Genomic DNA, 25570 nt, shown 5'->3' with positions numbered 1-25570 from the left:
GACTGTTCTCTCTGCAACCGCACAGTTAGACATTACTGTTAAGTCAGGTCATGTGTAACCTGTTGATTGAGACTGTTAAGTCAGGTCATGTGTAACCTGTTGATTGAGACTGTTAAGTCAGGTCATGTGTAACCTGTTGATTGAGACTGTTAAGTCAGGTCATGTGTAACCTGTTGATTGAGACTGTTAAGTCAGGTCATGTGTAACCTGTTGATTGAGACTGTTAAGTCAGGTCATGTGTAACCTGTTGATAGAGACTGTTAAGTCAGGTCATGTGTAACCTGTTGATTGAGACTGTTAAGTCAGGTCATGTGTAACCTGTTGATTGAGACTGTTAAGTCAGGTCATGTGTAACCTGTTGATAGAGACTGTTAAGTCGGGTCATGTGAACCTGTTGATTGAGACTGTTAAGTCAGGTCATGTGTAACCTGTTGATTGAGACTGTTAAGTCAGGTCATGTGTAACCTGTTGATTGAGACTGTTAAGTCAGGTCATGTGTAACCTGTTGATTGAGACCGTTAAGTCAGGTCATGTGTAACCTGTTGATTGAGACTGTTAAGTCAGGTCATGTGTAACCTGTTGATTGAGACCGTTAAGTCAGGTCATGTGTAACCTGTTGATTGAGACTGTTAAGTCAGGTCATGTGTAACCTGTTGATTGAGACTGTTAAGTCGGTCATGTGTAACCTGTTGATTGAGACCGTTAAGTCAGGTCATGTGTAACCTGTTGATTGAGACTGTTAAGTCAGGTCATGTGTAACCTGTTGATTGAGACCGTTAAGTCAGGTCATGTGTAACCTGTTGATTGAGACTGTTAAGTCAGGTCATGTGTAACCTGTTGATTGAGACCGTTAAGTCAGGTCATGTGTAACCTGTTGATTGAGACCGTTAAGTCAGGTCATGTGTAACCTGTTGATAGAGACTGTTAAGTCAGGTCATGTGTAACCTGTTGATAGAGACTGTTAAGTCAGGTCATGTGTAACCTGTTGATTGAGACTGTTAAGTCAGGTCATGTGTAACCTGTTGATTGAGACCGTTAAGTCAGGTCATGTGTAACCTGTTGATAGAGACTGTTAAGTCAGGTCATGTGTAACCTGTTGATAGAGACTGTTAAGTCAGGTCATGTGTAACCTGTTGATTGAGACTGTTAAGTCAGGTCATGTGTAACCTGTTGATAGAGACTGTTAAGTCAGGTCATGTGTAACCTGTTGATTGAGACTGTTAAGTCAGGTCATGTGTAACCTGTTGATTGAGACCGTTAAGTCAGGTCATGTGTAACCTGTTGATTGAGACTGTTAAGTCAGGTCATGTAACCTGTTGATTGAGACCGTTAAGTCAGGTCATGTGTAACCTGTTGATTGAGACCGTTAAGTCAGGTCATGTGTAACCTGTTGATAGAGACTGTTAAGTCAGGTCATGTGTAACCTGTTGATAGAGACTGTTAAGTCAGGTCTGTGTAACCTGTTGATAGAGACTGTTAAGTCAGGTCATGTGTAACCTGTTGATTGAGACTGTTAAGTCAGGTCATGTGTAACCTGTTGATTGAGACTGTTAAGTCAGGTCATGTGTAACCTGTTGATTGAGACTGTTAAGTCAGGTCATGTGTAACCTGTTGATTGAGACTGTTAAGTCAGGTCATGTGTAACCTGTTGATAGAGACTGTTAAGTCAGGTCATGTGTAACCTGTTGATTGAGACTGTTAAGTCAGGTCATGTGTAACCTGTTGATTGAGACTGTTAAGTCAGGTCATGTGTAACCTGTTGATAGAGACTGTTAAGTCAGGTCATGTGTAACCTGTTGATTGAGACTGTTAAGTCAGGTCATGTGTAACCTGTTGATTGAGACTGTTAAGTCAGGTCATGTGTAACCTGTTGATAGAGACTGTTAAGTCAGGTCATGTGTAACCTGTTGATTGAGACTGTTAAGTCAGGTCATGTGTAACCTGTTGATTGAGACTGTTAAGTCAGGTCATGTGTAACCTGTTGATAGAGACTGTTAAGTCAGGTCGTGTAACCTGTTGATTGAGACTGTTAAGTCAGGTCATGTGTAACCTGTTGATTGAGACTGTTAAGTCAGGTCATGTGTAACCTGTTGATAGAGACTGTTAAGTCAGGTCATGTGTAACCTGTTGATTGAGACTGTTAAGTCAGGTCATGTGTAACCTGTTGATTGAGACCGTTAAGTCAGGTCATGTGTAACCTGTTGATAGAGACTGTTAAGTCAGGTCATGTGTAACCTGTTGATAGAGACTGTTAAGTCAGGTCATGTGTAACCTGTTGATTGAGACTGTTAAGTCAGGTCATGTGTAACCTGTTGATTGAGACTGTTAAGTCAGGTCATGTGTAACCTGTTGATAGAGACTGTTAAGTCAGGTCATGTGTAACCTGTTGATTGAGACTGTTAAGTCAGGTCATGTGTAACCTGTTGATTGAGACCGTTAAGTCAGGTCATGTGTAACCTGTTGATTGAGACCGTTAAGTCAGGTCATGTGTAACCTGTTGATAGAGACTGTTAAGTCAGGTCATGTGTAACCTGTTGATAGAGACTGTTAAGTCAGGTCATGTGTAACCTGTTGATTGAGACTGTTAAGTCAGGTCATGTGTAACCTGTTGATTGAGGACCGTTAAGTCAGGTCATGTGTAACCTGTTGATTGAGACTGTTAAGTCAGGTCATGTGTAACCTGTTGATAGAGACTGTTAAGTCAGGTCATGTGTAACCTGTTGATAGAGACTGTTAAGTCAGGTCATGTGTAACCTGTTGATTGAGACTGTTAAGTCAGGTCATGTGTAACCTGTTGATAGAGACTGTTAAGTCAGGTCATGTGTAACCTGTTGATTGAGACTGTTAAGTCAGGTCATGTGTAACCTGTTGATTGAGACCGTTAAGTCAGGTCATGTGTAACCTGTTGATAGAGACTGTTAAGTCAGGTCATGTGTAACCTGTTGATTGAGACTGTTAAGTCAGGTCATGTGTAACCTGTTGATTGAGACCGTTAAGTCAGGTCATGTGTAACCTGTTGATTGAGACTGTTAAGTCAGGTCATGTGTAACCTGTTGATTGAGACTGTTAAGTCAGGTCATGTGTAACCTGTTGATAGAGACTGTTAAGTCAGGTCATGTGTAACCTGTTGATTGAGACTGTTAAGTCAGGTCATGTGTAACCTGTTGATTGAGACCGTTAAGTCAGGTCATGTGTAACCTGTTGATAGAGACTGATAAGTCAGGTCATGTGTCCTCTGTTCCAGGTGTGATCTTGCTGCTGCTGGACCGACTGAGGAAGCTGAGGTGGGAACAGATGTGGAGACTGACGGCAGAGAGAGAACTGATGAGCATGTTGTCTACATCACTGGCTGACCAGGTAACACACACACACACACACACGTTTGAACACACACACACACACGTACAAACGCGCACACACACACGTACGAACACACACACATACGAACGCGCGCACACACATATACGAACGCACACACACGCACATGGTCAGAAACTTGCAAACACACATGCACGCCCGCCAACACACACGCATATACACACACACACACACACATACACACAATCATAAACACACCTTGTATTCAACTACTTGAAGTTCACCATTAAAATGGCTGGATTATTACACTTCAGACTTGAGTATTTTATGTTAATTGAACACCAAGGATTTTATTTAAGAGCTGCTTCGAGCTCATATAAATGAGATGCACGTTTACGATGTTTTCATTGAATGTTAATTAAATAAAGTATTGTAGTTTGGAATTTGTGAAGATTCTAGAAGTGTTTTAGTGTTCCATGATTCCATTCGCCTCCTGCTGTGTTCCGTTTCAACCTCCAATCAGCTGTTCCCTCCTCTTTACAGATCCGTTCATTATGAGGATAACAACAAGCTTTATAATGTCTCCTATTAGGAGAATATGCACTGTCTCTGAACCAGCAAGATCTCAAAGTCAAAGAAATCATAGTCAAATATGGTCTCTGAACCAGCAAGATCTCAGTCAGAGAAAAAACATAGTCAAATACCGCCTCTGAACCAGCAAGATCTCAGTCAGAGAAATCATAGTCAAATACGGTCTCTGAACCAGCAAGATCTCAGTCAGAGAAATCATAGTCAAATACGGTCTCTGAACCAGCAAGATCTCAGTCAGAGAAATCATAGTCAAATACGGTCTCTGAACCAGCAAGATCTCAGTCAGAGAAAACATAGTCAAATACTGTCTCTGAACCAGCAAGATCTCAAAGTCAAAGAAATCATAGTCAAATACTGTCTCTGAACCAGCAAGATCTCAAAGTCAAAGAAATCATAGTCAAATACGGTCTCTGAACCAGCAAGATCTCAGTCAGAGAAAACATAGTCAAATACTGTCTCTGAACCAGCAAGATCTCAGTCAGAGAAATCATAGTCAAATACCGCCTCTGAACCAGCAAGATCTCAGTCAGAGAAATCATAGTCAAATACGGTCTCTGAACCAGCAAGATCTCAGTCAGAGAAAACATAGTCAAATACGGTCTCTGAACCAGCAAGATCTCAGTCAGAGAAAACATAGTCAAATACGGTCTCTGAACCAGCAAGATCTCAGTCAGAGAAAACATAGTCAAATACCGTCTCTGAACCAGCAAGATCTCAGTCAGAGAAATCATAGTCAAATACCGTCTCTGAACCAGCAAGATCTCAGTCAGAGAAATCATAGTCAAATACGGTCTCTGAACCAGCAAGATCTCAGTCAGAGAAAACATAGTCAAATACCGTCACTGTTAGGAGCTTCTATTAAAGAAAGCCCTTGAAGTATCCGCGGCAGCTATTGTATCTGAGGGGTTGTTCTTACATGTGAGATATAATCTGTACTGCTACGGTCATGCTGATTAACATAACAGGTACCAAGACAGTGTCTGTTTCACCCAATGGAGAAGAGGTCTGTTACTAGAGGGTCTTTATCAGTTAAAATACAGAGAGAACACCAATGGAGAAGAGTTACCCAGACATAGACAGTAGGGTTTATAGTATATGAACTGTTCTAAGGTGTCTAGATGATTCAATATAACATAGACAGTAGGGTTTATAGTATATGAACTGTTCTAAGGTGTCTAGATGATTCAATATAACATAGACAGTAGGGTTTATAGTATATGAACCGTTCTAAGGTGTCTAGATGATTCAATATAACACAGACAGTAGGGTTTATAGTATATGAACTGTTCTAAGGTGTCTAGATGATTCAATATAACATAGACAGTAGGGTTTATAGTATAGAACTGTTCTAAGGTGTCTAGATGATTCAATATAACATAGACAGTAGGGTTTATAGTATATGAGGTGAGAACGTCTGGTCTGGTCTGCTCTGCACATGATTTAATCTGCAGTTCTGGTATCTCTGTCTATGTTTGTGATCTGCAGCAAGTACTGGTCTCTCTTTTTCTGTGATCTGCGGCAATGTCTGGGGCCGTATGTATAAAGCCTCTGAGAGTAGGAGTGTGGATCTAGGATCAGGTCCCCCGTCCCGTCCATATAATCTGACTCATTATGATCTAAAATACACTCTACTCTGTCCATACTAATCTGATTCATTATGATCTAAAATACACTCCTACTCTGTCCATATAATCTGATTCATTATGATCTAAAATACACTCTACTCTGTCCATATAATCTGACTCATTATGATCTAAAATACACTCCTACTCTGTCCATATAATCTGACTCATTATGATCTAAAATACACTCCTACTCTGTCCATATAATCTGACTCATTATGATCTAAAATACACTCCTACTCTGTCCATATAATCTGACTCATTATGATCTAAAATACACTCCTACTCTGTCCATATAATCTGACTCATTATGATCTAAAATACACTCCTACTCTGTCCATATAATCTGACTCATTATGATCTAAAATACACTCCTACTCTGTCCATATAATCTGACTCATTATGATCTAAAATACACTCCTACTCTGTCCATATAATCTGACTCATTATGATCTAAAATACACTCCTACTCTGTCCATATAATCTGACTCATTATGATCTAAAATACACTCCTACTCTCTCCATATAATCTGATTCATTATGATCTAAAATACACTCCTACTCTGTCCATATAATCTGATTCATTATGATCTAAAATACACTCCTACTCTGTCCATATAATCTGACTCATTATGATCTAAAATACACTCCTACTCTGTCCATATAATCTGACTCATTATGATCTAAAATACACTCCTACTCTGTCCATATAATCTGACTCATTATGATCTAAAATACACTCCTACTCTGTCCATATAATCTGATTCATTATGATCTAAAATACGCTCCTACTCTGTCCATATAATCTGATTCATTATGATCTAAAATACACTCCTACTCTGTCCATATAATCTGATTCATTATGATCTAAAATACACTCCTACTCTGTCCATATAATCTGATTCATTATGATCTAAAATACACTCCTACTCTGTCTATGTGATCTGCAGTAAGGTCTGATCTGTAAGGTCTGGTCTTTATGTGTTATCTACACCAAGGTCTGATCTGTAAGGTCTGGTCTCTATCTGTTATCTACACTAAGGTCTGACCTGTAAGGTCTGGTCTCTATCTGTTATCTACAGTAAGGTCTGACCTGTAAGGTCTGGTCTCTATATGTTATCTACACTAAGGTCTGACCTGTAAGGTCTGGTCTCTATCTGTTATCTACACTAAGGTCTGACCTGTAAGGTCTGGTCTCTATCTGTTATCTACACTATGGTCTGATCAGTAAGGTCTGGTCTCTATCTGTTATCTACAGTAAGGTCTGACCTGTAAGGTCTGGTCTCTATCTGTTATCTACACTAAGGTCTGATCAGTAAGGTCTGGTCTCTATCTGTTATCTACAGTAAGGTCTGATCTGTAAGGTTGTGTGTGTGTGTGTGTGTGTCTGCAGGACATCTTCAACGCCGTGATCAAACAGAACCCCTTCCTGGTTCACCAGCTGCCCTGCTTCTGGAACGTTCAGCTCTCAGACCACACCCGCTCGGAGAAGTGCTACAAAGACGTGTCCGACCTCAAGGTGAGCTGAGCATCTCACACACAGATAGCAGCTGTTTCCAGACCCCCTCTTTTCCTCTAGGTGTGTATGGGCTGTTCTATGGGCTGTGGATCTGTGTGTGTGTGTGTGTGTGTGTGTGTGTGTGTGTGTGTGTGTGTGTGTGTGTGTGTAATGTTGGCATCATGCCCACTGCTCCTTCCAGATGCTTCTACTCTCTCTGTCTCTCAGACTGTCCTGTCATCTCTCACTGTCTCTGTGTCTCTCTCTCTCTCTCTCTCTCTCTCTCTCTCTCTCTCTCTCTCTCTCTCTCTCTCTCTCTCTCTCTCTCTCTCTCTCTCTCTCTCTCTCTCTCTCTCTCTCTCTCTCTCTCTCTCTCTCTCTCTCTCTCTCTCTCTCTCTCTCTCTCTCTCTCTCTCTCTCTCTCTCTCTCTCTCTCCTCCCACTCTCCCCACTGCAAGTGATCCATTTAAACTTTTTGTGAAGAACAAGCACTTAGAGGTTCCTGAAAACCTCTATCTAACCATCTAACTCAATACCTCCCTCTCTCTTTCTTTCTTTCTCTCTCCCCTTCCTCCCTCTCTCCCCCCTTCCTCCCTTCCTCCCTCTCTCCCCCCCTCTCTCCCCCTTCCTCCTTCCTCCCTCTCTCCCCTTCCTCCCTCTCCCTCTCTCCCCCTTCCTCCCTCTCCTCTCTCCCCTTCCTCCCTCCTTCCTCTCTCTCTCCCCCCTTTCCTCCCTCCCTTCCTCCCTCTCTCCCCCTTCCTCCTCTCCCTCTCTCCCCCTTCCTCCCTCCCCTTCCTCCCTCTCTCCCCCCCTTCCTCCTTTCTCCCTCCCCCTCTCTCTCCTTCTCCCTCCCCTGCCTCCCTCTCTCCCCTCCCTCTCTCTCTCCCCCTTCCTCCCTCCCTTCCTCCCTCTCTCCCCCTTCCTCCCTCTCTCCCCCTCCCCTCTCTCTCCCCCTTCCTCTCTCCCCTCCTCCCCTAAAGGTGATCCATTGGAACTCTCCTAAGAAGCTGAGAGTGAAGAACAAGCATGTAGAATTCTTCAGGAACCTCTACCTAACCTTCCTGGAGTACGATGGAAACCTCCTGAGACGAGAACTCTTCGGCTGCCCCAGCGAGACAGACCACAACAGCGAAAACGTAGGTGGAACTATACTGATCTAGAGTCAGTTTAAATACAGCACTGAGAACGTAGGTGGAACTATACTGATCTAGAGTCAGTTTAAATACAGCACTGAGAACGTAGGTGGAACTATACTGATCTAGAGTGAGTTTAAATACAGCACTGAGAACGTAGGTGGAACTATACTGATCTAGAGTGAGTTTAAATACAGCACTGAGACATGAGGTGGAACTATACTGATCTATTTAAATAGGCCAGTTAAAAATGTTTATCTGGCTTGCCATTCCAAATAAAATGGAATCATTTTTGCTCATATAATTTATAAAACAAGTCGCTAGGTGTAGGCAAGACCATCAGCAGATAGGTCAACTGGGATATGACTAAAGAGTTAATCAGGGTGATGTTTCCACAAATAGTGTCACGATCGGTCGTTAGATGAAGCGGACCAGGCGCAGCGTGATATGCGTACATTATTTTATTGCAGTACACAACACGAACCAAAACAACAAAACAAACGATACGTGAAGTCCTAGGTTGAACACAAACCTTCCGGAACAAGATCCCACAATAAACAGTGCCAAACAGGCTGCCTAAGTATGGTCCCCAATCAGAGACAACGAGCTACAGCTGCCTCTGATTGGGAACCACCCTGGCCAACATAGAAATACATGAACTAGAACAAAACATAGAAAATAACACATAGAAAATCCACACCCTGGCTCAACATATAAGAGTCCCCAGAGCCAGGGCGTGACAATAGTGCACTACTTTAGAACAGAGAATGGCACCCTATTCCCTATATAGTGCACTACTTTTGACCAGAGAATGGCACCCTATTCCCTATATAGTGCACTACTTTTGACCAGAGCCCATATCTAGTTCCCTGTGTCCCTCCCAGCTCCATGTCTAGTTCCCTGTGTCCCTCCCAGCCCAGCTCCATGTCTAGTTCCCTGTGTCCCTCCCAGCTCCATGTCTAGTTCCCTGTGTCCCTCCCAGCCCCATGTCTAATTCCCTGTGTCCCTCCCAGCTCCATGTCTAGTTCCCTGTGTCCCTCCCAGCTCCATGTCTAGTTCCTGTGTCCCTCCCAGCCCCAGCTCCATGTCTAGTTCCCTGTGTCCCTCCCAGCCCCATGTCTAGTTCCCTGTGTCCCTCCCAGCTCCATGTCTAGTTCCCTGTGTCCCTCCCAGCCCAGCTCCATGTCTAGTTCCCTGTGTCCCTCCCAGCTCCATGTCTAGTTCCCTGTGTCCTCCCAGCCCAGCTCCATGTCTAGTTCCCTGTGTCCCTCCCAGCCCCATGTCTAGTTCCCTGTGTCCCTCCCAGCTCCATGTCTAGTTCCTGTGTCCCTCCTAGCCCGCTCCATGTCTAGTTCCCTGTGTCCTCCCAGCTCCATGTCTAGTTCCCTGTGTCTCTCCCAGCCCAGCTCCATGTCTAGGTCCCTGTGTCCCTTCCAGCTCCATGTCTAGTTCCCTGTGTCCCTCCCAGCCCCATGTCTAGTTCCTGTGTCCCTCCCAGCCCAGCCCCATGTGCTAGTTCCCTGTGTCCCTCCCAGCTCCATGTCTAGTTCCCTGTGTCCCTCCCAGCCCCATGTCTAGTTCCCTGTGTCCCTCCCAGCTCCATGTCTAGTTCCCTGTGTCCCTCCCAGCCCACTCCATGTCTAGTTCCCTGTGTCCCTCCCAGCCCAGCTCCATGTCTAGTTCCCTGTGTCCTCCCAGCCCCATGTCTAGTTCCTGTGTCCCTCCCAGCCCCATGTCTAGTTCCCTGTGTCCCTCCCAGCCCCATGTCTAGTTCCCTGTGTCCCTCCCAGCCCCCCATGTCTAGTTCCCTGTGTCCCTCCCAGCTCCATGTCTAGTTCCCTGTGTCCCTCCCAGCTCCCATGTCTAGTTCCCTGTGTCCTCCCAGCCCCATGTCTAGTTCCCTGTGTCCCTCCCAGCCCCCCATGTCTAGTTCCCTGTGTCCCTCCCAGCCCCATGTCTCAGTTCCCTGTGTCCCTCCAGCTCCATGTCTAGTTCCCTGTGTCCCTCCCAGCTCCATGTCTAGTTCCCTGTGTCCCTCCCAGCCCAGCTCCATGTCTAGTTCCCTGTGTCCCTCCCAGCTCCATGTCTAGTTCCCTGTGTCCCTCCCAGCTCCATGTCTAGTTCCCTGTGTCCCTCCCAGCCCCCATGTCTAGTTCCTGTGTCCCTCCCAGCTCCATGTCTAGTTCCCTGTGTCCTCCCAGCTCCCCATGTCTAGTTCCCTGTGTCCCTCCCAGCTCCATGTCTAGTTCCTGTGTCCCTCCCAGCCCAGCCCCATGTCTAGTTCCTGTGTCCCTCCCAGCTCCATGTCTAGTTCCCTGTGTCCCTCCCAGCTCCATGTCTAGTCCCTGTGTCCCTCCCAGCTCCATGTCTAGTTCCTGTGTCCCTCCCAGCTCCCATGTCTAGTTCCCTGTGTCCCTCCCAGCCTCCATGTCTAGTTCCTGTGTCCCTCACCCAGCTCCATGTCTAGTTCCCTGTGTCCCTCCCAGCTCCATGTCTAGTTCCTGTGTCCCTCCCAGCTCCATGTCTAGTTCCTGTGTCCTCCCAGCAGCTCCATGTCTAGTTCCCTGTGTCCCTCCAGCTCCATGTCTAGTTCCCTGTGTCCTCTCCCAGCTCCATGTCTAGTTCCCTGTGTCCCTCCCAGCCCCATGTCTAGTTCCCTGTGTCCCTCCCAGCCCAGCCCCATGTCTAGTTCCCTGTGTCCCTCCCAGCTCCATGTCTAGTTCCCTGTGTCCTCCCAGCTCCATGTCTAGTTCCCTGTGTCCTCCCAGCTCCATGTCTAGTTCCCTGTGTCCCTCCCAGCCCCATGTCTAGTTCCCTGTGTCCCTCCCAGCTCCATGTCTAGTTCCCTGTGTCCCTCCCAGCCCAGCTCCATGTCTAGTTCCTGTGTCCTCCCAGCCCAGCTCCATGTCTAGTTCCCTTTGTCCCTCCCAGCCCAGCCCCATGTCTAGTTCCCTGTGTCCCTCCCAGCTCCATGTCTAGTTCCCTGTGTCCCTCCCAGCCCAGCCATGTCTAGTTCCCTGTGTCCTCCGCAGCCCCATGTCTAGTTCCTGTGTCCCTCCCAGCCCAGCTCCATGTCTAGTTCCTGTGTCCCTCCCAGCTCCATGTCTAGTTCCCTGTGTCCCTCCCCCCAGCTCCATGTCTAGTTCCTGTGTCCTCCCCCAGCTCCATGTCTAGTTCCCTGTGTCCCTCCCAGCTCCATGTCTAGTTCCTGTGTCCCTCCCAGGCTCCCATGTCTAGTTCCCTGTGTCCCTCCCAGCCCCATGTCTAGTTCCCTGTGTCCCTCCCAGCTCCATGTCTAGTTCCCTGTGTCCCTCCCAGCTCCATGTCTAGTTCCCTGTGTCCCTCCCAGCTCCATGTCTAGTTCCCTGTGTCCCTCCCAGCCCCATGTCTAGTTCCCTGTGTCCCTCCCAGCTCCATGTCTAGTTCCTGTGTCCCCTCCCAGCTCCATGTCTAGTTCCTGTGTCCCTCCCAGCCCAGCTCCATGTCTAGTTCCCTGTGTCCTCCCAGCTCCCATGTCTAGTTCCTGTGTCCCTCCCAGCTCCATGTCTAGTTCCCTGTGTCCCTCCCAGCTCAGCCATGTCTAGTTCCTGTGTCCTCCCAGCCCCATGTCTAGTTCCCTGTGTCCTCCCAGCTCCATGTCTAGTTCCCTGTGTCCCTCCGCCCAGCTCCATGTCTAGTTCCTGTGTCCCTCCCAGCTCCATGTCTAGTTCCTGTGTCCCTCCCAGCTCCATGTCTAGTTCCCTGTGTCCCTCCCAGCCCCATGTCTAGTTCCCTGTGTCCCTCCCAGCTCCATGTCTAGTTCCTGTGTCCCTCGCCCAGCCCCATGTCTAGTTCCTGTGTCCCTCCCAGCCCCCCATGTCTAGTTCCCTGTGTCCCTCCAGCCAGCTCCATGTCTAGTTCCCTGTATCCCTCCCAGCCCCATGTCTAGTTCCCTGTGTCCTCCTAGCCCGCCCATGTCTAGTTCCCTGTGTCCCTCCCAGCCCCATGTCTAGTTCCTCGTGTCCCTCCCAGCCCAGCTCCATGTCTAGTTCCCTGTGTCCCTCCCAGCCTCCATGTCTAGTTCCCTGTGTCCTCCCAGCTCCATGTCTAGTTCCTGTGTCCCTCCCAGCCCCATGTCTAGTTCCCTGTGTCCCTCCCAGCTCCATGTCTAGTTCCCTGTGTCCCTCCCAGCCCAGCTCCATGTCTAGTTCCCTGTGTCCTCCCAGCCCCATGTCTAGTTCCCTGTGTCCCTCCCAGCCCACCATGTCTAGTTCCCCTGTGTCCCTCCCAGCCCAGCTCCCATGTCTAGTTCCCCTGTGTCCCTCGCCCAGCTCCATGTCTAGTTCCTGTGTCCCTCCCAGCCCCATGTCTAGTTCCCTGTGTCCCTCCCAGCTCCATGTCTAGTTCCCTGTGTCCCTCCCAGCCCAGCCCCATGTCTAGTTCCCTGTGTCCCTCCCAGCTCCATGTCTAGTTCCCTGTGTCCTCCCAGCCCAGCTCCATGTCTAGTTCCCTGTGTCCCTCCCAGCCCTGTCTGTTCCTTGTCCTCCCAGCTCCATGTCTAGTTCCCTGTGTCCCTCAGCCCAGCTCCATGTCTAGTTCCCTGTGTCCCTCCCAGCTCCATGTCTAGTTCCCTGTGTCCTCCCACCCAGCTCCATGTCTAGTTCCCTGTGTCCCTCCCAGCTCCCATGTCTAGTTCCCTGTGTCCCTCCCAGCTCCATGTCTAGTTCCTGTGTCCCTCCCAGCTCCCATGTCTAGTTCCCTGTGTCCCTCCCAGCTCCATGTCTAGTTCCCTGTGTCCCTCCCAGCTCCATGTCTAGTTCCCTGTGTCCTCCCAGCTCCATGTCTAGTTCCTGTGTCCCTCCCAGCCCAGCTCCATGTCCACTTCCCTGTGTCCCTCCCAGCTCCATGTCTAGTTCCCTGTGTCCCTCCCAGCTCCATGTCTAGTTCCTGTGTCCCTCCCAGCTCCATGTCTAGTTCCTGTGTCCCTCCCAGCCCAGCTCCATGTCTAGTTCCTGTGTCCCTCCCAGCTCCCATGTCTAGTTCCCTGTGTCCCTCAGCTCCATGTCTAGTTCCCCTGTGTCCCTCCCAGCCCAGCCCCATGTCTAGTTCCCTGTGTCCCTCCCAGCTCCCATGTCTAGTTCCCTGTGTCCCTCCAGCTCCATGTCTAGTTCCCTGTGTCCCTCCCAGCCCAGCCCCCATGTCTAGTTCCCTGTGTCCCTCCCTCAGCCCCATGTCTAGTTCCTGTGTCCCTCCCCAGCCCAGCCCCATGTCTAGTTCCCTGTGTCCTCCCAGCCCATGTCTAGTTCCTGTGTCCCTCCCAGCCCAGCTCCATGTCTAGTTCCCTGTGTCCCTCGCCCAGCTCCCATGTCTAGTTCCCTGTGTCCCTCCAGCTCCATGTCTAGTTCCCTGTGTCCCTCCCAGCTCCATGTCTAGTTCCCTGTGTCCCTCCCAGCTCCCATGTCTAGTTCCTGTGTCCCTCCCCCCAGCTCCATGTCTAGTTCCCTGTGTCCCTCCCAGCTCCATGTCTAGTTCCTGTTCCCTCCAGCTCCATGTCTAGTTCCTGTGTCCTCCTCCCAGCTCCATGTCTAGTTCCCTGTGTCCCTCCCAGCTCCATGTCTAGTTCCTGTGTCCCTCCCAGCCCCCCATGTCTAGTTCCCTGTGTCCCTCCCAGCTCCATGTCTAGTTCCTGTGTCCCTCCCAGCCCAGCTCCCATGTCTAGTTCCTGTGTCCCTCCCAGCTCCATGTCTAGTTCCTGTGTCCTCTCAGCCCAGCTCCATGTCTAGTTCCCTGTGTCCCTCCCAGCTCCATGTCTAGTTCCCTGTGTCCCTCCCAGCCCAGCTCCATGTCTAGTTCCCTGTGTCCCTCCCAGCCCAGCCCCATGTCTAGTTCCTGTGTCCCTCCCAGCTCCATGTCTAGTTCCCTGTGTCCCTCCCAGCTCCATGTCTAGTTCCTGTGTCCCTCCCAGCCCTCCATGTCTAGTTCCCTGTGTCCCTCCCAGCCCCATGTCTAGTTCCCTGTGTCCCTCCAGCTCCCATGTCTAGTTCCCTGTGTCCTCCCCAGCCCAGCTCCATGTCTAGTTCCCTGTGTCCCTCCCAGCTCCATGTCTAGTTCCCTGTGTCCCTCCCAGCCCAGCTCCATGTCTAGTTCCCTGTGTCCCTCCCAGCCCAGCCCCATGTCTAGTTCCCTGTGTCCCTCCCAGCTCCATGTCTAGTTCCCTGTGTCCCTCCCAGCCCAGCTCCATGTCTAGTTCCTGTGTCCCTCCCAGCTCCATGTCTAGTTCCTGTGTCCCTCCCAGCTCCATGTCTAGTTCCTGTGTCCCCAGCCCTGTTTCCCGTCTCCCCCAGCTCCATGTCTAGTTCCCTGTGTCCCTCAGCCCAGCTCCATGTCTAGTTCCCTGTGTCCCTCCCAGCCCAGCTCCATGTCTAGTTCCCTGTGTCCCTCCCAGCCCCATGTCTAGTTCCCTGTGTCCCTCCCAGCCCCATGTCTAGTTCCTGTGTCCCTCCCAGCCCAGCTCCCATGTCTAGTTCCCTGTGTCCCTCCAGCTCCATGTCTAGTTCCCTGTGTCCCTCCCAGCTCCATGTCTAGTTCCCTGTGTCCCTCCCAGCTCCATGTCTAGTTCCCTGTGTCCCTCCCCAGCTCCATGTCTAGTTCCCTGTGTCCTCCCAGCCCAGCTCCATGTCTAGTTCCCTGTGTCCCTCCCAGCCCCATGTCTAGTTCCCTGTGTCCCTCCCAGCCCAGCTCCATGTCTAGTTCCCTGTGTCCTCTCGCCCAGCTCCATGTCTAGTTCCCTGTGTCCTCCCAGCTCCATGTCTAGTTCCTGTGTCCCTCCCAGCTCCATGTCTAGTTCCCTGTGTCCCTCCCAGCCCCATGTCCAGTTCCCTGTGTCCCTCCCAGCCAGCTCCATGTCTAGTTCCTGTGTCCCTCCCAGCTCCATGTCTAGTTCCTGTGTCCCTCCCAGCCCAGCTCCATGTCTAGTTCCCTGTGTCCCTCCCAGCCCTCCATGTCTAGTTCCCTGTGTCCCTCCCAGCCCCATGTCTAGTTCCCTGTGTCCCTCCCAGCTCCATGTCTAGTTCCCTGTGTCCCTCCCAGCTCCATGTCTAGTTCCTGTGTCCCTCCCAGCTCCATGTCTAGTTCCCTGTGTCCCTCCCAGCCCAGCTCCATGTCTAGTTCCTGTGTCCTCCCAGCTCCATGTCTAGTTCCTGTGTCCCTCCCAGCCCAGCTCCATGTCTAGTTCCCTGTGTCCCTCCCAGCTCCATGTCTAGTTCCTGTGTCCCTCCCCCCAGCTCCATGTCTAGTTCCTGTGTCCCTCCCCAGCTCCATGTCTAGTTCCCTGTGTCCTCCCAGCTCCATGTCTAGTTCCTGTGTCCCCTCATTCTAGTTCCTGTCCTCAGCCCAGCTCCATGTCTAGTTCCCTGTGTCCCTCCCAGCCCCATGTCTAGTTCCCTGTGTCCCTCCCAGCCTCCATGTCTAGTTCCCTGTGTCCCTCCCAGCCCAGCTCCATGTCTAGTTCCCTGTGTCCCTCCCAGCCTCCATGTCTAGTTCCTGTGTCCCTCCCAGCCCAGCTCCCATGTCTAGTTCCTGTGTCCCTCCCAGCTCCATGTCTAGTTCCTGTGTCCCTCCCAGCCCCATGTCTAGTTCCCTGTGTCCCTCAGCCCCATGTCTAGTTCCTGTGTCCCTCCCAGCCCAGCTCCATGTCTAGTTCCCTGTGTCCCTCCCAGCTCCATGTCTAGTTCCCTGTGTCCCTCCCAGCCCACTCCATGTCTAGTTCCTTGTCCCTCCCCTCCATGTCTAGTTCCTGTGTCCCTCCCAGCCCAGCTCCATGTCTAGTTCCTGTGTCCCTCCCAGCCCAGCTCCATGTCTAGTTCCCTGTGTCCCTCCCAGCCCCATGTCTAGTTCCTGTGTCCCTCCCAGCCCAGCTCCATGTCTAGTTCCCTGTGTCCCCCCCAGCTCCATGTCTAGTTCCTGTGTCCTCCCAGCCCCATGTCTAGTTCCCTGTGTCCCTCCCAGCTCCATGTCTAGTTCCCTGTGTCCTCCGAGCCCCATGTCTAGTTCCTGTGTCCCTCCCAGCTCCATGTCTAGTTCCCTGTGTCCCTCCCAGCTCCATGTCTAGTTCCCTGTGTCCCTCCCAGCCCACCCATGTCTAGTTCCCTGTGTCCCTCCCAGCTCCATGTCTAGTTCCCTGTGTCCCTCCCAGCCCAGCTCCATGTCTATTTCCTGTGTCCCTCCCAGCTCCATGTCTAGTTCCCTGTGTCCCTCCCGGCTCCATGTCTAGTTCCTATGTCCCTCCCAGCCCACTCATGTCTAGTTCCTGTGTCCTCCCAGCCCCATGTCTAGTTCCCTGTGTCCTCAGCCCAGCTCCATGTCTAGTTCCCTGTGTCCCTCCAGCTCCATGTCTAGTTCCCTGTGTCCCTCCCAGCTCCATGTCTAGTTCCCTGTGTCCCTCCCAGCTCCATGTCTAGTTCCCTGTGTCCCTCCCAGCTCCATGTCTAGTTCCCTGTGTCCTCCCAGCTCCATGTCTAGTTCCTGTGTCCTCTGCCCAGCTCCATGTCTAGTTCCCTGTGTCCCTCCCAGCTCCATGTCTAGTTCCCTGTGTCCCTCCAAGCCCAGCTCCATGTCTAGTTCCCTGTGTCCCTCCCAGCTCCATGTCTAGTTCCCTGTGTCCCTCCCAGCTCCATGTCCTAGTTCCCTGTGTCCCTCCCAGCAGCTCCCATGTCTAGTTCCCTGTGTCCTCCCAGCCCTCCATGTCTAGTTCCTGTGTCCCTCCCAGCTCCATGTCCTAGTTCCCTGTGTCCCTCCCCAGCTCCATGTCCTAGTTCCCTGTGTCCCTCCCAGCTCCATGTCTAGTTCCCTGTGTCCCTCCAGCCCCATGTCTAGTTCCTGTGTCCCTCCCAGCTCCATGTCTAGTTCCTGTGTCCTCCCCCGTCTAGTTCTTGTCCTCAGCTCCATGTCTAGTTCCTGTGTCCTCCCAGCCCCATGTCTAGTTCCCTGTGTCCTCCCAGCTCCATGTCTAGTTCCCTGTGTCCCTCCCAGCCCCATGTCTAGTTCCCTGTGTCCCTCCCAGCCCAGCTCCATGTCTAATTCCCTGTGTCCCTCCCAGCCAGCTCCATGTCTAGTTCCCTGTGTCCCTCCCAGCTCCATGTCTAGTTCCCTGTGTCCCTCCCAGCCCCCATGTCTAGTTCCCTGTGTCCCTCCCAGCCCAGCTCCATGTCTAGTTCCCTGTGTCCCTCCCAGCTCCCATGTCTAGTTCCCTGTGTCCCTCCCAGCCCAGCTCCATGTCTAGTTCCCTGTGTCCTCCCAGCCCATGTCTAGTTCCCTGTGTCCTCCCAGCCCAGCTCCATGTCTAGTTCCCTGTGTCCCTCCCAGCTCCATGTCTAGTTCCTGTGTCCCTCCCACCAGCTCCATGTCTAGTTCCCTGTGTCCCTCCAGCCCCAGCTCCATGTCTAGTTCCCTGTGTCCTCCCAGCTCCATGTCTAGTTCCCTGTGTCCCTCCAGCCCCATGTCTAGTTCCCTGTGTCCCTCCCAGCCCAGCTCCATGTCTAGTTCCTGTGTCCCTCCCAGCCCCTCCATGTCTAGTTCCCTGTGTCCCTCCCAGCTCCATGTCTAGTTCCCTGTGTCCCTCCCAGCTCCATGTCTAGTTCCCTGTGTCCTCCCAGCTCCATGTCTAGTTCCTGTGTCCCTCCCAGCCTCCATGTCTAGTTCCCTGTGTCCCTCCCAGCTCCATGTCTAGTTCCCTGTGTCCCTCCCAGCTCCATGTCTAGTTCCTGTGTCCCTCCCAGCTCCAGCTCCCATGTCTAGTTCCCTGTGTCCCTCCCAGCCCTCCATGTCTAGTTCCCTGTGTCCCTCCCAGCTCCATGTCTAGTTCCCTGTGTCCCTCCCAGCTCCATGTCTAGTTCCCTGTGTCCCTCCCAGCCCAGCTCCATGTCTAGTTCCTGTGTCCCTCCCAGCTCCATGTCTAGTTCCCTGTGTCCCTCCCAGCCCAGCTCCATGTCTACTTCCCTGTGTCCCTCCCAGCTCCATGTCTAGTTCCCTGTGTCCCTCCCAGCCCCATGTCTAGTTCCTGTGTCCCTCCCAGCCCCATGTCTAGTTCCCTGTGTCCTCCCAGCTCCATGTCTAGTTCCCTTTGTCCCTCCCAGCTCCATGTCTAGTTCCCTGTGTCCCTCCCAGCTCGCTCCATGTCTAGTTCCCTGTGTCCCTCCCAGCCCAGCTCCATGTCTAGTTCCCTGTGTCCCCCCAGCCCCATGTCTAGTTCCTGTGTCCTCCAGACCCAGCTCCATGTCTAGTTCCTGTGTCCCTCCCAGCTCCCATGTCTAGTTCCCTGTGTCCCTCCCAGCCCAGCTCCATGTCTAGTTCCTGTGTCCCTCCAGCCCCATGTCTAGTTCCCTGTGTCCCTCCAGCTCCATGTCTAGTTCCTGTGTCCTCCCAGCTCCATGTCTAGTTCCCTGTGTCCTCTCAGCCAGCCATGTCTAGTTCCTGTGTCCCTCCCCCAGCCCCATGTCTAGTTCCCTGTGTCCCTCCCAGCCCAGCTCATGTCTAGTTCCTGTGTCCTCCCAGCTCCATGTCTAGTTCCCTGTGTCCTCCCAGCTCCATGTCTAGTTCCTGTGTCCCTCCCAGCTCCATGTCTAGTTCCTGTGTCCTCCCACCCAGCTCCATGTCTAGTTCCCTGTGTCCCTCCCAGCTCCCATGTCTAGTTCCCTGTGTCCTCCCAGCCCCATGTCTAGTTCCCTGTGTCCTCCCAGCTCCATGTCTAGTTCCCTGTGTCCCTCCCAGCCCAGCTCCATGTCTAGTTCCCTGTGTCCCTCCCAGCCCCATGTCTAGTTCCCTGTGTCCCTCCCAGCTCCATGTCTAGTTCCTGTGTCCCTCCAGCTCCATGTCTAGTTCCTGTGTCCCTCCAGCCCAGCTCCCATGTCTAGTTCCCTGTGTCCCTCCCAGCTCTCCATGTCTAGTTCCCTGTGTCCTCCCAGCTCTCCATGTCTAGTTCCTGTGTCCCTCCCAGCCCAGCTCCATGTCTAGTTCCCTGTGTCCCTCCCCAGCTCCATGTCTAGTTCCTGTGTCCCTCCCAGCCTCCATGTCTAGTTCCTGTGTCCCTCCCAGCTCCATGTCTAGTTCCTGTGTCCTCCCAGCCCAGCTCCATGTCCTAGTTCCCTGTGTCCCTCCCAGCTCCATGTCTAGTTCCTGTGTCCCTCCCAGCCCAGCTCCATGTCTAGTTCCCTGTGTCCCTCCCAGCTCCATGTCTAGTTCCTGTGTCCCTCCCAGCCCAGCTCCATGTCTAGTTCCCTGTGTCCTCCCAGCTCCATGTCTAGTTCCCTGTGTCCCTCCCAGCTCCATGTCTAGTTCCTGTGTCCCTCCCAGCTCCCATGTCTAGTTCCCTGTGTCCCTCCAGCTCCATGTCTAGTTCCCTGTGTCCCTCCCAGCCCCATGTCTAGTTCCTGTGTCCCTCCCAGCCCACATGTCTAGTTCCTGTGTCCCTCCCAGCTCCATGTCTAGTTCCCTGTGTCCCTCCCAGCCCAGCCTCCATGTCTAGTTCCTGTGTCCCTCACCCAGCTCCCATGTCTAGTTCCTGTGTCCCCCTCAGCTCCATGTCTAGTTCCCTGTGTCCCTCCCAGCCCCTCCATGTCTAGTTCCTGTGTCCCTCCCAGCCCAGCTCCATGTCTAGTTCCCTGTTCCTCCCCAGCTCCATGTCTAGTTCCCTGTGTCCCTCCCAGCCCCATGTCTAGTTCCCTGTTCCTCCCAGCTCCATGTCTAGTTCCCTGTGTCCCTCCCAGCCCAGCTCCATGTCTAGTTCCCTGTGTCCCTCCCAGCCCCCTCCATGTCTAGTTCCTGTGTCCCTCCCACCCCTCCATGTCTAGTTCCTGTGTCCCTCCCCAGCTCCATGTCTAGTTCCCTGTGTCCCTCCAGCTCCATGTCTAGTTCCCTGTGTCCCTCCCAGCTCCCCCATGTCTAGTTCCTGTGTCCCTCCCAGCCCAGCCATGTCCAGTTCCTGTGTCCCTCCAGCCCCATGTCTAGTTCCCTGTGTCCTCCCAGCCCAGCTCCATGTCTAGTTCCTGTGTCCCTCCCCCCAGCTCCCATGTCTAGTTCCCTGTGTCCTCCCAGCCCACTCCATGTCTAGTTCCTGTGTCCCTCCAGCCCAGCTCCCATGTCTAGTTCCCTGTGTCCCTCCCAGCTCCATGTCTAGTTCCCTGTGTCCCTCCCAGCCCCACTCCATGTCTAGTTCCTGTGTCCCTCCCAGCTCGCTGTCTAGTTCCTTGTCCTCAGCTCCATGTCTGTTCCTGTGTCCCTCCCAGCTCCATGTCTAGTTCCTGTGTCCCTCCCAGCTCCATGTCTAGTTCCCTGTGTCCTCCCAGCCCAGCTCCATGTCTAGTTCCCTGTGTCCCTCCCAGCTCCATGTCTAGTTCCCTGTGTCCCTCCCAGCTCCCATGTCTAGTTCCCTGTGTCCCTCCCAGCTCCATGTCTAGTTCCTGTGTCCTCCCAGCTCCCCATGTCTAGTTCCCTGTGTCCTCCCCAGCTCCATGTCTAGTTCCCTGTGTCCTCCCAGCTCCTCCATGTCTAGTTCCTGTGTCCCTCCCAGCTCCATGTCTAGTTCCCTGTGTCCCTCCCAGCTCCATGTCTAGTTCCTAGTGTCCCTCCCAGCCTCCATGTCTAGTTCCCTGTGTCCCTCCCAGCCCAGCTCCATGTCTAGTTCCCTGTGTCCCTCCCAGCCCCATGTCTAGTTCCCTGTGTCCCTCCCAGCCCAGCTCCATGTCTAGTTCCTGTGTCCTCCCACCCACCCGTCTGTCCTGTGTCCCTCCCAGCCCCATGTCTAGTTCCTGTTGTCCCTCCGCTCCATGTCTAGTTCCCTGTGTCCCTCCCAGCCTCCATGTCTAGTTCCCTGTGTCCCTCCCAGCCCAGCCCCATGTCTAGTTCCCTGTGTCCCTCCCAGCTCCATGTCTAGTTCCCTGTGTCCCTCCAGCCCAGCTCCATGTCTAGTTCCCTGTGTCCCTCCCAGCTCCATGTCTAGTTCCCTGTGTCCCTCCCAGCCCCATGTCTAGTTCCCTGTGTCCCTCCCAGCCCAGCCCCATGTCTAGTTCCTGTGTCCCTCCAGCCCAGCTCCATGTCTAGTTCCCTGTGTCCCTCCCAGCCCTCCATATCTAGTTCCCTGTGTCCCTCCCAGCCATGTCTAGTTCCTGTGTCCCTCCCAGCTCCATGTCTAGTTCCCTGTGTCCCTCCCAGCCCCATGTCTAGTTCCCTGTGTCCTCCCAGCCCAGCCCCATGTCTAGTTCCCTGTGTCCCTCACCCAGCCCCATGTCTAGTTCCCTGTGTCCCTCCCAGCCCAGCTCCATGTCTAGTTCCTGTGTCCCTCCCAGCCCCATGTCTACTTCCTGTGTCCCTCCCAGCCCAGCTCCATGTCTAGTTCCCTGTGTCCCTCCCAGCTCCATATCTAGTTCCTGTGTCCCTCCCAGCCCATGTCTAGTTCCCTGTGTCCCTCCCACCTCCATGTCTAGTTCCTGTGTCCTCCCAGCCCCATGTCTAGTTCCCTGTGTCCCTCCCAGCCCAGCCCCATGTCTAGTTCCCTGTGTCCCTCCCAGCCCAGCTCCATGTCTAGTTCCTGTGTCCTCCCAGCCCCCCCATGTCTAGTTCCCTGTGTCCCTCCCAGCCCCATGTCTAGTTCCCTGTGTCCCTCCCAGCCCAGCTCCATGTCTAGTTCCCTGTGTCCTCCCAGCTCCATGTCTAGTTCCTGTGTCCCTCCCAGCCCATGTCTAGTTCCTGTGTCCTCCCAGCTCGCTCATGTCTAGTTCCTGTGTCCCTCCCAGCTCCATGTCTAGTTCCCTGTGTCCTCCCAGCCCCATGTCTAGTTCCCTGTGTCCCTCCCCAGCCCAGCTCCATGTCTAGTTCCCTGTGTCCCTCCCAGCTCCATGTCTAGTTCCCTGTGTCCTCCCAGCTCCATGTCTAGTTCCCTGTGTCCCTCCCAGCCCAGCCCCATGTCTACTTCCCTGTGTCCCTCCCAGCCCAGCTCCATGTCTAGTTCCCTGTGTCCCTCCCAGCTCCCATGTCTAGTTCCCTGTGTCCCTCCCAGCCCCATGTCTAGTTCCCTGTGTCCCTCCCAGCCCCATGTCTAGTTCCCTGTGTCCCTCCCAGCCCAGCCCCATGTCTAGTTCCCTGTGTCCCTCCCAGCCCAGCTCCATGTCTAGTTCCCTGTGTCCCTCCCAGCCCAGCTCCATGTCTAGTTCCTGTGTCCCTCCCAGCCCAGCCCATGTCTAGTTTCCTGTGTCCTCCCAGCCCAGCCCCATGTCTACTTCCCTGTGTCCCTCCCAGCCCAGCTCCATGTCTAGTTCCCTGTGTCCCTCCCAGCCCCATGTCTAGTTCCCTGTGTCCCTCCCAGCCCAGCTCCATGTCTAGTTCCCTGTGTCCCTCCCAGCCCAGCCCCATGTCTAGTTCCCTGTGTCCCTCCCAGCCCAGCTCCATGTCTAGTTCCCTGTGTCCCTCCCAGCCCAGCTCCATGTCTAGTTCCCTGTGTCCCTCCCAGCTCCATGTCTAGTTCCCTGTGTCCCTCCCAGCCCAGCCCCATGTCTAGTTCCCTGTGTCCCTCCCAGCCCAGCTCCATGTCTAGTTCCCTGTGTCCTCCCAGCCCAGCTCCATGTCTAGTTCCCAGTGTCCTCAGCTCCATGTCTAGTTCCCTGTGTCCTCTCCCAACCCCCATGTCTAGTTCCCGTGTCCCTCCCAGCCCCATGTCTAGTTCCCTGTGTCCCTCCCAGCTCCATGTCTAGTTCCTGTGTCCCTCCCAGCTCCATGTCTAGTTCCTGTGTCCTCCCAGCTCCATGTCTAGTTCCCTGTGTCCCTCCCAGCCCCATGTCTAGTTCCCTGTGTCCCTCCCAGCTCCATGTCTAGTTCCCAGTGTCCCTCCCAGCTCCATGTCTAGTTCCCTGTGTCCCTCCCAGCCCAGCTCCATGTCTAGTTCCCTGTGTCCCTCCCATCCCAGCCCCATGTCTAGTTCCCTGTGTCCCTCCCAGCCCAGCTCCATGTCTACTTCCTGTGTCCCTCCCAGCCCAGCTCCATGTCTAGTTCCCTGTGTCCTCGCCAGCCCCATGTCTAGTTCCTGTGTCCTCCCAGCCCCATGTCTACTTCCCTGTGTCCCTCCCAGCCCAGCTCCATGTCTAGTTCCCTGTGTCCCTCCCAGCCCAGCTCCATATCTAGTTCCCTGTGTCCCTCCCAGCCCCATGTCTCAGTTCCCTGTGTCCCTCACGCCCAGCTCCATGTCTAGTTCCTGTGTCCCTCCCAGCCTCCATGTCTAGTTCCCTGTGTCCCTCCCAGCCCAGCCCCATGTCTAGTTCCCTGTGTCCCTCCCAGCCCAGCCCCATGTCTAGTTCCCTGTGTCCCTCCCAGCCCAGCCCCATGTCTAGTTCCTGTGTCCTCCCAGCCCCATGTCTACTTCCCTGTGTCCCTCCCAGCCCAGCTCCATGTCTGGTTCCCTGTGTCCCTCCCAGCTCCATGTCTAGTTCCTGTGTCCCTCCACCCAGCTCCATGTCTAGTTCCTGTGTCCCTCCAGCCCAGCTCCATGTCTAGTTCCCTGTGTCCCTCCCAGCTCCATGTCTAGTTCCTGTGTCCCTCCCGAGCCCAGCCCCATGTCTAGTTCCCTGTGTCCCTCCCAGCCCAGCCCCATGTCTAGTTCCCTGTGTCCCTCCCAGCTCCATGTCTAGTTCCCTGTGTCCCTCCCAGCTCCATGTCTAGTTCCCTGTGTCCCTCCCAGCCCAGCTCCATGTCTACTTCCTGTGTCCCTCCCAGCCCAGCTCCATGTCTAGTTCCCTGTGTCCCTCCCAGCCCCATGTCTAGTTCCCTGTGTCCCTCCCAGCCCCATGTCTAGTTCCCTGTGTCCCTCCCAGCCCCATGTCTAGTTCCCTGTGTCCCTCCCAGCCCAGCCCCATGTCTAGTTCCCTGTGTCCCTCCCAGCCCAGCTCCATGTCTAGTTCCCTGTGTCCCTCCCAGCCCAGCTCCATGTCTAGTTCCCTGTGTCCCTCCCAGCCCCATGTCTAGTTTCCTGTGTCCCTCCCAGCCCAGCCCCATGTCTACTTCCCTGTGTCCCTCCCAGCCCAGCTCCATGTCTAGTTCCCTGTGTCCCTCCCAGCCCCATGTCTAGGTCCCTGTGTCCCTCCCAGCCCAGCTCCATGTCTAGTTCCCTGTGTCCCTCCCAGCCCAGCCCCATGTCTAGTTCCCTGTGTCCCTCCCAGCCCAGCTCCATGTCTAGTTCCCTGTGTCCTCCCAGCCTCCATGTCTAGTTCCCTGTGTCCCTCCCAGCTCCATGTCTAGTTCCCTGTGTCCCTCCCAGCCCAGCCCCAATGTCTAGTTCCCTGTGTCCCTCCCAGCCCAGCTCCATGTCTAGTTCCCTGTGTCCCTCCCAGCCCAGCTCCATGTCTAGTTCCCAGTGTCCCTCCCAGCTCCATGTCTAGTTCCCTGTGTCCCTCCCAGCCCCATGTCTAGTTCCCCGTGTCCCTCCCAGCCCCATGTCTAGTTCCCTGTGTCCCTCCCAGCTCCATGTCTAGTTCCCTGTGTCCCTCCCAGCTCCATGTCTAGTTCCTGTGTCCTCCCAGCTCCATGTCTAGTTCCCTGTGTCCTCCCCAGCCCCATGTCTAGTTCCTGTGTCCCTCCCAGCTCCATGTCTAGTTCCTGTGTCCTCCCAGCTCCATGTCTAGTTCCCTGTGTCCCTCCCAGCCCAGCTCCATGTCTAGTTCCTGTGTCCCTCCCATCCCAGCCCCATGTCTAGTTCCTGTGTCCCTCCCAGCCCAGCTCCATGTCTACTTCCTGTGTCCCTCCAGCCCAGCCCCATGTCTAGTTCCCTGTGTCCCTCCCAGCCCCATGTCTAGTTCCCTGTGTCCCTCCCAGCTCCATGTCTAGTTCCTGTGTCCCTCCCAGCCCAGCTCCATGTCTAGTTCCCTGTGTCCCTCCCAGCCCAGCCCCATGTCTAGTTCCCTGTGTCCCTCCCAGCTCCATGTCTAGTTCCCTGTGTCCCTCCCAGCCCAGCTCCATGTCTAGTTCCCTGTGTCCCTCCCAGCTCCATGTCTAGTTCCTGTGTCCCTCCCAGCTCCATGTCTAGTTCCCTGTGTCCCTCCCCCCAGCCCCATGTCTAGTTCCTGTGTCCTCCCAGCCCGCTCCATGTCTAGTTCCTGTGTCCCTCCCAGCCCAGCTCCATATCTAGTTCCCTGTGTCCCTCCCAGCCCCATGTCTAGTTCCCTGTGTCCCTCCCAGCCCAGCTCCATGTCTAGTTCCCTGTGTCCCTCCCAGCCCCATGTCTAGTTCCCTGTGTCCCTCCCAGCCCAGCCCCATGTCTAGTTCCCTGTGTCCCTTCCAGCCCAGCCCCATGTCTAGTTCCCTGTGTCCCTCCCAGCCCAGCCCCATGTCTAGTTCCCTGTGTCCCTCCCAGCCCCATGTCTACTTCCCTGTGTCCCTCCCAGCCCAGCTCC

At 53.4% G+C, this 25570-nt stretch overlaps 1 pseudogene; it reads left to right on the top strand.

Annotated features, from left to right (window-relative positions):
• Nucleotides 1–25570, top strand: part of LOC121562626 — an 86122-nt pseudogene that overhangs the window by 47339 nt on the left and 13213 nt on the right.

The sequence above is a fragment of the Coregonus clupeaformis genome, unplaced genomic scaffold (assembly GCF_020615455.1).
Source record: "Coregonus clupeaformis isolate EN_2021a unplaced genomic scaffold, ASM2061545v1 scaf1886, whole genome shotgun sequence".
Classification (NCBI taxonomy): domain Eukaryota; kingdom Metazoa; phylum Chordata; class Actinopteri; order Salmoniformes; family Salmonidae; genus Coregonus; species Coregonus clupeaformis.
Note: the sequence above shows the minus strand (reverse complement) of the source record. Positions and strands in the feature narration are given on the sequence as shown.